General features: G+C 35.1%; 1 long non-coding RNA gene across 1 annotated transcript; it reads right to left on the bottom strand.

The window, feature by feature from the left end:
• Window positions 1–3,923: 3,923 nt before the first annotated feature.
• LOC124458177 lies at window positions 3,924–11,501 on the bottom strand. The gene is made up of 3 exons (XR_006953052.1): window positions 11,382–11,501; window positions 5,643–5,747; window positions 3,924–5,549 (listed from the first exon to the last, which is right to left on the bottom strand). It is a non-coding gene; the product is annotated as an uncharacterized LOC124458177 (long non-coding RNA).
• Window positions 11,502–12,641: the final 1,140 nt, after the last annotated feature.

The raw sequence follows: 12,641 nt of genomic DNA, 5'->3' as shown, positions 1-12,641 counted from the left end.
TGCCGAGGTTTGTGCAGCCGAAGGCGTCCAAGACCCTTTTTTGTTGGCGTAGTCGCCGTCGGTGATGCCTTCGCCGGATAGCTTGCAGTAGAAAGCTTCCTTTCGCCGGGAGGGCCTCCTCGTCGAATCGGGGACAGCCGTCCATATAGTCGTAGGGGTTGATCCCCTTGCGGAGAAAAAGGGTACGCCTCTGGAGGTTCGGCTCATAGTCTGCTGTAATGCGCATTTCTTGCGGGTCACTGGCTTTAACAAGGCCATCCATGCTTGAGAGCATGAACTGGGCGCTTTCGAAAAATTGAAGCTGGCTGATGCTGAACGAGATATATTTCTCAGCATTGTTAGTGATGCAGGTGACCTTCCCTTCAGTCTCTGCAATAGTCGGCATGATGAGATGGAAGTCGTAGCCCCGCAGGTTGTAAAAAAAAGCCAGTTTGGTTGTCGTCTTCGGGCTCAACCGCAACTTCAGCTTGCATTCATTGTGGGCCGCACCTCGATACTTGCCATTTATGTGGCAGTGGTATCGCAGGGGTATCGGCTTCAAGGGGCTTGCCACAGACGTAGCAGTTTGTGGCTTTCTTGTGGCTCCCCCAGTCCTTTCCTGTCATGTGCATAGGCTCGGGGTTAACCAACACCGTCTTAAACGTACGCTGTTCTTCTTAGAGCGCTTCCAGGAAATGCTTGACCGCGCCTGTTGTAAATTCGATGCTCATATTTTTGTGTCGTGTTCGTACATATTGCAAAAATAATAGAGATCAAGGAAGCAATTTTTACATAGTGCTTTACATTGCTGCACAAGAAAAGACAAGGAGAAGTGAATGTTTATTAATGCTTTCGAGTAAAAAAAGTAAAATCTTAAAAATCTATTGCTATTAACTACTGCTTACTTGAATTATTTGGCTTTGATTTTCCTGCTTCATAAGACTGAGCAGAGGCTGCGAACGTACTTTGTACGATTTTCCTGTTTTATTTATTCCAAGTATTTTGCCATTACCGGTATCGAGTACTGATGACAACGGAAGAGGCTTTAATGAAAACTAGGCTTGTTTTTCCTTGCAGTAAATAGCATCAATTTTTTAGTGGTCAATTAACTTATTTAAATTAAAATCACTTAAAAGTTCAGTAAAAATCTTATTTTTTATTGAAGAAATCAGTAAAAATAATGTTCAATGATGTTTAAAAAAAGTGTTTCCAAAATGAAGGAAATACCGTAGTTCTATAATACCAAACGTTGCCACGTTCTATAATACCAAAATTCAGCGCTTCGCATTGGTCAGAAAAACTGCTAGATCCACCATTAATTTCTGGCAATATGTAATTACATACATTGTCTCTCAAAAATAAATTATCGCACATGCACCAACAGCAAATTAAAAGATTTTCTCAAAATACAAAACAAACTTGTAATAATCGCAAAGTAAGCACTAGTTTAAAATTCAAAATAAGGAAATGAAAATGGTGGAAATCGATCACGTGACGAGTATAGCCCATTTACCCTTTCAAATCAGAGAAAAAAACATGTCCCATCTATTCCATTAGGGGGCTCCTGGATGCACCGATAAGTTCTATAAAAACTGGAGGGGCTAGGTGGACTGAGGCGAGGACACCAAAAGCACAGATCCCAATTAACGAATTGATGCTTGATGAAATTTCAATTCACAAACATGTAAAATGGTCATGAAGTTTGTGTTTCTGTGAATATTGAGAGCGAGATTGATGATATCTCGCTGCAACTGGAGTTGTCAACCAGTTAGTTGATTTTCGTAAAATCATATCATATATATTTTTCCTGTAATATTTGAGTACGGTGCTGCTTAAATGTTACTATTATGTATCTAAAGCATGCCATATTGAAGCATTAAAGAATCAGCAAAGAAAAACGACCAAGGCATTACTTGCAAAAGATCTACAGAAAATATACCTGTTTCCGAAGAGATTCATTAACATTTGCTGTATCATAGATTGCAAAAAGCTTTTCAAATCTAGAGGATTCTCTTCACAACATAATGTTACATGAAGGATCATTCCCTTCAAGAATTGTGTTATCTTTGACGATTAACAAAAAATATGTACGAAGAATGCAGAGAGAGAGAGCAAGCAGCCCAGGTCACAACAAACGAGTTTAAGAAAATTTAAGTGCGTTCACAAATCACATAGATAAAGAAATTTCTTATAAATCACAAAAATAATACAGCCCTAACGATCTTTTTTAAGCAAAGAGTAGAGAACAGAAAAGTGGATAAATATAGGAAAAGCTAGAAAGTAAGTTTTTGTACGTAGCCTGCAAAGAGAAGTGTTACAAGATCTCAGCAAATGGTACCCATGTTATTGAGGAAAATCTGGCTGCGGCACAGTAACTATTGTATCAGAATTTGCCCAGATTTATTCATGCTGTGTTTTTGCCATTTAATCATGTAATTACTTCATGTATATTTGGTAAAAGTGGAACAACAACAAGAATCAAGTTTATCAATATCTCAAATTGTCTTAAGCCATTGATCCAGATCTGTGTCCAAGCTTGCTTGGTATACATGCTTGTATACTATATGTGATACAGTCAGGGCTTGGCCGGTGGAGGAAAGGTCGGAGTGATACGGCTTTTATAACAGAACAAATAATTTTAAGAGATAATTGAACTTGTTAGACCTATCGGAAGAGTTATTCAAGAAACTTAAATCTCTCACCTACAGTAATTTTTTGCAGTCGTCCAGAGATTTCAGATATCATTGAGTTTCGTTAAAGACTTTTTTGGAATCAAATAAGAAAGCATCGACTCATGCAAAATACAGCCTTGTAAAGACTGCTTTATACAAGCAATCACGCCGAACAAATTACAAGACAGCTGTCTGAAAACGCACTTTAGAACGTTTTCCAGAAATTCCATGTGCAGTTGTATCTGGCTAGTATTATGAAAACGGCTTAGTGGCCATTAGTTGAATGAGTGGCGAACTTCTGCAAACAGCTATTTTGAGACTTTTATCTTATTGATACTACTTATCATGCAAAATACTACCTGCAAATGTCTGGTGAACGTCTTAAAAATGTTTGGATAAGTGCATACTACTAAGGTGAATAAAACAAACTAAACGTTCATTTTTCCATATAGATGTAACTTTTGTCACATGGCAACACAATTTTGAACTGTAATGTTACTAATTCATTGTGACAGACATAATGTCATTTTGGTACTAGCAAGTAGATTTGACACACTCATTAGCTTTACTCATCATCTATTTTTATTTGTCTGATAGACATACGTGACACTTACTATCATCCCATGACTTACCATGTTATTGTACTCTTTCTTGATGGTTATCATACGTCAAAACAAGGTTTAAGAACCTCAATTTTTAAATATGTATCTTTGTCTTTTTATCTCGCAATAAATCCCCATTTTTATAGCCCTCTGGCCCATGGACTTCACAAAGTTAAATATTACAAATGATGAGGCTTATCCCATCATGGAACAGCAAAAACCAAGATTATTGTAAATATTATAGTAATGCTCCCAGCTTTTCTGCTTTATTTAAAAATCAGCAATGTTTTGCATGGCTGGTTGCGTCACACGGATGTTGAAAAGGAAATCGGTTTGTCCTATTGCAATAAACAATTTGGTTTGAAAACTACAAACATGAATCTCCTCTCATTACTTTAAAAAAGACAGTCGGCATTGAGCATTTATTTAAACAAACTGTTAGTGTCGTATCAACATCCGCTCAAACAGAAAGTTAATTTGGTGAAAAAAAAAATTATCGTACTGTTGTTTTGTATAGATAAAATTGTTACACCATTAAATGCTTCAATTAAAAAAACCCTAAAGTTATGAATATCTTTAATTTTGAAATATTTTAGCTTTAGATGAAATTTTCAAAAAAAAATCCACCCAACCAGCCAAAAATATGGATCTCTTTCGTAGTAACAACAACTTTTTATGATCGATGTTTAATATTCTTCTTGCAAATTGATAAGGTGTTATGAAAAGAAACTGACGAGTTCAGATTATTAATATATTTATCAAGCCTTGTTTACAGAGAGCAAGTCGTTTAAATTTACCACTTTGCAATACTCCGACAATAATATTAACAGATTCACCTACGAGTTTCCGAAAAATATACCTCTTACTTGTAAAAGGGTTTTACATTCTTGCAAAATTGTCTTTCTATGGCTTTTATCACCTGAGACTTGAGTGAATTCATACGATAATCTAAACTTGTGCTGTTAGTGTTCAAATTTTCAATATCCTTGTCCCTATAATGCCTCATTACTGCCATATTTGTCGGTACTTGATATGACCTATAGCCTTTCATCATCCATCGCCAAATATGTACGCGACAAGTAACAGTGTAAAGGGGCTTTGCTATTGATTTTGCACGAAGATTACCACCGAGGACACTGTTTGATCTGTTATAAGTTGCAAAAAATCGTGGAACCTTGTACTTTAATTTAGTTTTACCAGGACAATGTATAAATTCAGTTTTTTTTTGTTTACGTTCCTATGGAAACCCAAGTGTTGAAATGTAAAATGAGCGATTTTGCTGTCCTCTACTTCGAGCATCAGTTCTTTCCATTTCAGACCATTTTGGGCGTTATTACTTCGTCCAAGTCACAAAGTACCAAATACTTAGTCCAAAACATGTCGCGGTAGACGCAATCATGGATAGCCAATAGCAAACCTCTGTTGTAAACAGGATTAGGGATATTCTTACCCCAATTCATTACAGCATCAAGAATTTTAATCTTCTTTGAGTAATAATTTAAAAAATTTATTGCTCTACTATGGGCTTCATAAACATATATAGTAAACCATGTAGCTCCTAGTGCTTTGTTAATTCTATGGAATCCATAATTCCTTGGTCATATTTACCCCCATAGAGTGGTGTCTCTTAACAAACACCAAACTGGTGTTTGATTGATGAGGACTGATCAACTACGTGAACGAAATGTCGGATAGGAATCTCGAGAAATGAAGAAATGTCCTGTGACATCATTAAAGTGACATATTGTGGTCTGCCCGCAACAGTGTTACATCTATACATAATTGCTCTATATCTGTCAACTTTGAACTTCCAGAACTCCGCTAAAATGACACGAAAAGCAGGTTTTTTTTCTATGACCCTTTGGTTCCCATTCATATAAAACCACAGGACAATGCATTGTCGAGTTAGCCCATTTCGTAGCTTAAGACCACCACACTTCTTTTGAAATTTCCGTAGCGGACTGTTTGTAAAAAACGCTTATCGTAATAAGATGAGAAAACACTGATTGTGTTTGAAATTCGTTTCCAAGAAAAGGATGAAGAACAACGAACACATTTTTTAGTTTGCTTTTTAAGTCGGTTTAAGAAACGTCCACTTTGTCAGATGTTGTAAATTTTGGGGTTTCTGCAAATGAGGATATTTTAGCTACAGAAACATTTGTAACGTATCCATTGAAGTATGATTGTTTTTGAAAATTTTCAATCAAAACTAAGACAATGGCTATCAGAAAACCAGCTCTAATGAGACGTCTTGCTTTTTTCTTATAATGAAAAAATAAGGCCATGGCGTCAATTACTATAAAAATAAACCAAGCTAATTGTTCATTCAAATATAAACTATTCAACTTGTAAGATAAATGCGTGATATCTTAAAACACTAAATACTTACTGCTATTTATCTTCTCTGAACAAATATCGAACTGCAACTAAATACAGTGTGGTTTTTGTTCGCGCATTACATACACTCCCAAAACATCTTAGAACTCTTGCTCCTCTATAGAAAAGATGACAAACAAATAATAGTATCAATTAAACTGAGATATCTAATTAACATAAATGTAACATAGCATGTATAACATAAACTAACAGCCACAATTGTAATACCACCTTAAGAAATTAAAAAAGAGCAACCAAAAATGATGGTAAATTTGTAAATATTAAGCGTCATAAATCAATTTAGTCGTAATATTGACATCATGCTAGATTATTTGTTCTCATTTTAAAGGTTTTGTAATTTTGCAACACAGCATAGAGAAATTTCTAAAAAAAGTTTTTTGTTGTGAAGTAGTATCTATTTAATCCCAGCTATCAGGCTTATTTTAACAGCCCCTAAGAGCCTGATTATAACCCCAAGTTGAGCTGACCCGGTTAGCAGGATAGCTCGATGATTTCAAGGGGTTGAAAAGAACCGAAACTTCAAGGTTAAAAATTACAACTGTTTCCGAAGCACCAAACGTCCCTGTTGTAATTCTCGATTTAGGGCAAACTGGTTGTTTCAATTTTAATTGTTGTGAGAATTTATTAAATCAGAATATTGTGAAATTGCTCGAGACGCTTTAACTAATGATAAGTTTGAATCGTTTCCATTTGCCAAAATCATTTAACGCTTTGCTGAATCCCGGCTACCGGGCTCGTGTAATCAGCCTCTCAGACATAAAAATAATGGAGGTTTGATGAGCACGTTTACAAAAATGGAGGATCTGCAAAGGAGTAACACAATTTTTACCACCTAATATACCAAGATGAGCGCAAATATACATATAACTGCATGTAAACACTTGCTAAAATGCCCATGTTATGTTACATGAGTTATGTTAAGAGGTATATGAGGTAAGTTATGTTACATGAGTAACATAACTTACCGGGACGCCTTTATTTACAAACATATATTCATGATTTTGATATACAGATATACATACTGTTAACTTAGCCGTCACGAGAAAGAGTACTGTTGACAAAGGGATTCGAGAGAAATGTCTCAATTAGATTCAGACAGTAAGGATGCACAATTTCATGATAATGCTTTAATAAGTTACACCGATGAATCTAAAAGATTAATGTCAACGGGTAGGGAGGCTGATACCGCAGAGGAAACTGATTCTTGATACCAATGATATAAGAGGCAAGAGAAAGAAGTAATGTGGATTTTGATGATGTGAAAGAGAGCATTTTGAAGAGGTCTAGAAGAGCAGTCAGGTGAAGATAAAATATATCTAATCATTCTATTAAAATACCGATCCAGAAAGATCTCATCCAGAAAAAAATAATGCACAAAATGAAAGGAGTGTAAGGAAAATGATGATGTTAATCCGCCGTGGAAGCAGCTTCTAACAAGAACAATTTCATTTCAAAGAACACAGCTTTGCTGACACTGTCAAGGTTAAAAAAGATCAACTGTGATCAATTAACTTTTGTTACAAGAAACTTTATGTTTGTAAAAAAGTAAATGGTTCGAACCCGGAAGTATCGTTACATGTTTGTAAATGTAGATCGTCCAGGTTGGTATAATCCTGAGAAGGACTGTTTTTGTTGTTGTTGACTGACGTTTTGACAACCTTAGCGGTAGTCATCTTCAGAGTCAAATGAGGAGTAAACGTCAGGTTAGCCGTATTTCTTATCTGATTCTACGTCATTGTATTGTGTGTACAGGAAATATGTACTGTCATTGTGAATTAGTGTGAAGTGAAATGTTTTTAGTTGTGATGTGTGATTTATGTGTGATGTTTTTAGTTGTAATGTGTGTGTGTCAATTGTGTATTGTCATTGTGAATTAGTGTGACGTGTAATGTTTTTATTTGATCGTTTGTTTGTATGTTGAATAAGTCGTTTGTAAGGTGCCGGTAATTGCTGTGATCTGTTCAGGGGTGTTTGTTCAGCGGGTTTGTTCCTGATACTTTATGTTATGTTAATGTTTCAAATTGGGAAAAAATTTAAATAAACTGTTGTTTATATTGTGAAAAACGTTCATCTATATCAAAAAGCCTTTATCATGGTTTCCGTTTCCATCATCTTATCTTGAAATATCATAATCATCAAATAGGTATGCAGCATGTGCGAAAATATTGAAGTTGAGCGTTAAAAATAAGGTAAACAGATGAAATTAGTCGATTCCTTTAGAAGATGATTATATTTTCAGAAAAAGCATTCAAATATCTCAATACAAACTTCTTTAAAGCAATCCAAACTCCCCCAAGGCCTGAGCATGTGTGGGCAATATTTTTGGTGTAAAGAAGACAAAAACTTGGAGTTGTTAGTTCTATTTTCTGTTAGTTCACGGCAAAACTTTGTTTCTTTCGCGGCAATTCCACGCACGTACCTTATTGTTGACAGGCGCATGCGTATGCCCCTTAATATACTGATGTGAATTTAGCACAAAAATCAGGCCACAATTGGCACAGCGCCCACAGTAAAGTTGAGATTATATGAGAACACAGAAGTGAGATAGAATAATCCCTCACAACGTCCTATTACATTACGTTATTTTTCCTTTTAAATTAAATAGTTGAACCCACGAGTATCGTTACATGTTTCTTAATTTAAATAGTCCAGGTTGATAAAGTGCTGAGAAGGACAAATGAAGTTTATGTTAGCTTATAGTAGTTTGGTCGCTCATTACGATTTGACGTAAAGTTTGCTAGGTGATTAGACTATGACGTTGTATTTTAGAACTTAGTCTACATCAGCTGTGTATTGCGAGTACACAGTGTACGTCGCTCTTCAAATTACAATGCAAAATTGTCTCGCAGTGTAATTTTCATTATTACATTTTCTCTTTCCGCAAGCTTTGAATTGCTTAAACCATTAAGTCAATAGAGAAAATATCTGATAAGGCAGAAGAATTTCTTTTAAAAAGGTATACAGAATGACCTGGCAGCTTGGAAAGTGTGACTTTGGCTCATTAAACCGCATGGTACGACTCTTGTCCTCACAGGCATATAGAAACCGAAACAAGTGTGATGTTGATAATCTTCTTTTGGGAAATTTTGATGAATATAATGACGATAATGCTCAAATTGTAAAATATGTAAAAAAAAAGATCTTGCTGTAGAAAAATACGTAGTGTCTGGTCTAATAAAGAATTTCAACCCGAAACACATTATCCTGAGTTAATTATGCTCTTTACTCCATGGCGAAATGAACATAGCGATTTATTAGGAAATTGTTGATGTTCTGAAGAGCAGGAGAATATTTTCATCGTGTTCATATACTACTACATGCGCATACAGGAAAACAGTACATATTACAAAAGGTAACACGATTTACAGTGCCTTGCGTATACCAGCCAGTCAGTCACTAAAGAATTATAAACCGTTAGATTCTGCCAAATTAAACATGATGAAATGCGAACTGGGTTCAAAGTTCATATTACTTGATGAAGTATCAATGGTTGGCCATAATAAGTTCGCGATTAAATTGAATAACCGTTTAAAAGGTTTAAAAGCAATCAAAGAAGATTTTGGCGGTGTAAGTATAAATACATTAGGTTATTTATTTCAAATGAAGCCCTTAACGGATAGTTATATATTCAAAGATGTTCAGTGTTTAAGTTCTTACGATATTGTTACTCCAAACTTATGGAGAAAGTATCTCAGAATTTTTGAGCTTTATAAAATCATGCGACAGAAGAAAGCAAGAATTTAGCACAGACTCTCAATTCACTTCGTGAAGGTAATCACACTCGCAATGACCATGAAAAATTCAAAGAAAGATGCGTTGAAGAGACTACATGTCCTACAAAACCCCACATTTGTTCATCCAAAATGCATAAGTGGATGAATATAATGATAAAGTTTATCATAATTTCTAATTAGCAGCAATTTTAAAAAACACTTGAGAAAAACGACGATTTTTTTGAGAGCAAACATGTTTCGACATTATCAGAATGCCATCTTCAGTGCAGAATGGTTAGTGTTAAGTAATGTGATACGTGATATGAATAATTAATTACAATGAATAGGATTATGATTCAGTTACTAAATATAAAATATTTACAAAAAAGGAAAAGAAAAATAAGTATTAAGAACTTATAACAAAAAATATTATTATAAAGTAAATATAGTGTTGTAGTGGTGAACTTGGATATTTAAATCGGGATTAGTTTTATTAATGTAGAGCTTCTTGATTTTGAGTGAGAAAGTGGATTGATCAGTGTCGATGATTTTAAAACAGGAAGGTGAGAATTTTTACATATGAAGGAGAGGCTTGAAGATGTTTGTAGATAGTGGAGTTTCTGTCTGTGTGAGTATGTTCCTTTATCCTGGTAGAAATTGGCGAGAAGTTTCACCAATGTAGCAGAGATTTACATCCCACATGAAAATTGATAAACTACCATAGATTTGGAAAGTTCGGGAAGTGGGTCTTTAAACGAAAATAAAGATTTTATTTTGAAAGGTGTGAAAATAAGTTTAACGTCAATGTCAGTGCTGTAGCGTTTAATGATTTGTGTGAGTTTGCGCTGTGTGTGTCGTGAGTAATCACCTATGTAAGGTAGTTTGAAATAACGTTTATGTTACATCAGTTGTTGTATATCGTTAGTGTTAGTTGTGGCGTTAGATTAGTCAGTGCTTATCTTGTTGTCCAAATAGTGCTGTATAGTGTTGTTGATGAAATGAAAAGGAAAAGAATTACGTTGGAGAGTGAATATTAGTTTCTTTAAATCACGTTGAAAGCTGATGTCTGTGTTGTTAAGTTTCCGTGCTCTGTCGGTCAGTGTTCGTATCAGCCCAATTTTGTAATTTAATGGTGTGAAACTAAAAAAGTTAGTCAGTAGTCCTGTATAAGTTGGTTTGTGGTACGTAGAGGTCATACAGTTTTCACGTGATTTAGTTAGTAAGATGTCAAGAAAGGGTAACTGATTGTCTTGTTCGGTTTTGTATGTAAAGTTTATGTTTTGATGTTGTTTGTTGATGTATTCGTAAAAGAGTAATGCTTCGTCTTTGTTATGAAAAATACAAAAAATGTCGTCAACGTATCTGCGGTAAAATAAAGGTTTGTTGTTGCTGTAGTTATTTAACCAATTTCGTTCGTGAAAACCCATAAAAATGTTGGCTAGAATGGGTGCCAAGGGTGAGCCCATACTTACCCCATCAATTTGGTCGTAGTACTTACAGTTAAATAAAAAATGAGTCTACGGCCGAGACGGAGAGAATGCCTCCAGCCTCCTATGACTGATGTTTGAAAAATCCTAGATCCGCCCCTGTCTCATACTGGCAAGAATGATCATGTTTTTATCATCGAAATTGCCAAAGAATTTATTAACGACTTTACTTGTAAATATAACCTATACGTGTCAAATTATTAAGTCATTGAGAATCGATGCATTGAACCGATAAATGAAACGTAAACGAATGATCAGCATTATTGCTCGATTTCATTAAATAATAATAACAATCAACCAATCAATTAAAAGTCAACTTTCATATTTATTAAATCATGTCAAATAACATATCAAACTCATATAAGAGATGCATCTCAGCTAGCAGACCAAGAATGCTAGGTAAATTTTGAAACGCTAAGTACGGACGTAATTTTCACGCAGTTTTGATCGGTAGAAATATTGGACTACGACAGGAATCATTATAGGTTTAAATAGGACCTTATTCCGTCAAATAAATAATGGCAAGATTACCTTCTAAGCTTTATAATTCCAGAAGTTTCGTATCCTCTCTCAACGTTCAGATTTCACACTGCAAATAACACAAAAAATTCTTTGTAATGAGCACACAAACAAATCTCTTTTCCAACTTCATTAATATTCTTTCCCGCGAGTCACATGGCAAGCGAGTTAAAGTGTTTTCTTATTATTGGCCGTCATCTGTGTGTATCTAATTGTCGCGGGTAAAAGGTCGCAGGTAAAGTCGCAGGTTAAAAAACACTTTTTTTGCACGGAAAAATTTGAAAAAAGTCAATGTTAAATTCCAAGCGTTCAATCAACGTTCTCAACGTTCCCAGCGTCGAATCAACTCTGCTTTCAACATTAAAATATGTCACTGATGCTTTGGTTATTTAAGATTTGTGTTTGCTATACCTATCCAAATATTACGGTGGCCTATAAGTGTCACGGCAACATTTGAATGCAAAAATCTCACGGCAACGTTTGAATACAAAAATCTCACGGCAAAATTTAAATACGAAAATCTCACGGCAACATTTGAATACGAAAATCACACGGCAACATTTGAAAACTCTCGGCAACATTTAAAAACTCACGGCAACAATTGAATACTAAAATCTTACGGCAACATTTGAAATTCTTAAGGCAGAAGCAAAGTGAAGGAAGATAAATCATTGACTTTTAGTCTAAAAAATATAAAATGGCGGAAAGCATTGAAGAATACGATGTCGATGATGACCATGAAAATCTTGAACAAAGCAGTGAGGAAGTATTTATATGTTATTATTTCCTAAAAGGATTTCCATACAAAGAAATTCTTAACTTCATAAGAAAATATCACGGTAAGCAGATTAGCATGAGTACATTAAAGCGAAGAATATAATATTTTGGTCTTCGACGAAAAAACAGCCATTATGATATGGACGTTGCACGTGATGCAATTCGTGCTGAAATAGACGGCTCAGGAGGTTGCCGAGGTTATCGTTTAATATGGCATGCCTTCAAATGAAGGGAATAACAGTACCTAGAGACGTTGTGGCAGGATTGTTAAGAGAGCTTGATCCAGAAGGAGTGCACGAAAGATCTAGACGCAGATTGAAGAGAAGGATTTACTGGAATCCAGGACCAAATTTTTCCTGGCATTGTGACGGATATGATAAGTTAAAACCATATGGCTTTCAAATCCATGTATGTATAGACGGATGGAGCCGTAAAGACCTTTGGTTATATGTTACTAAGTCAAATAATCTACCAAGTAATTTTGGTACGTATTAT

The sequence above is a fragment of the Xenia sp. Carnegie-2017 genome, unplaced genomic scaffold (assembly GCF_021976095.1).
Source record: "Xenia sp. Carnegie-2017 unplaced genomic scaffold, XeniaSp_v1 HiC_scaffold_6, whole genome shotgun sequence".
NCBI classification, from domain to species: Eukaryota; Metazoa; Cnidaria; class Anthozoa; order Malacalcyonacea; family Xeniidae; genus Xenia; species Xenia sp. Carnegie-2017.
This window is presented reverse-complemented; position numbering and strand designations above follow the sequence as displayed.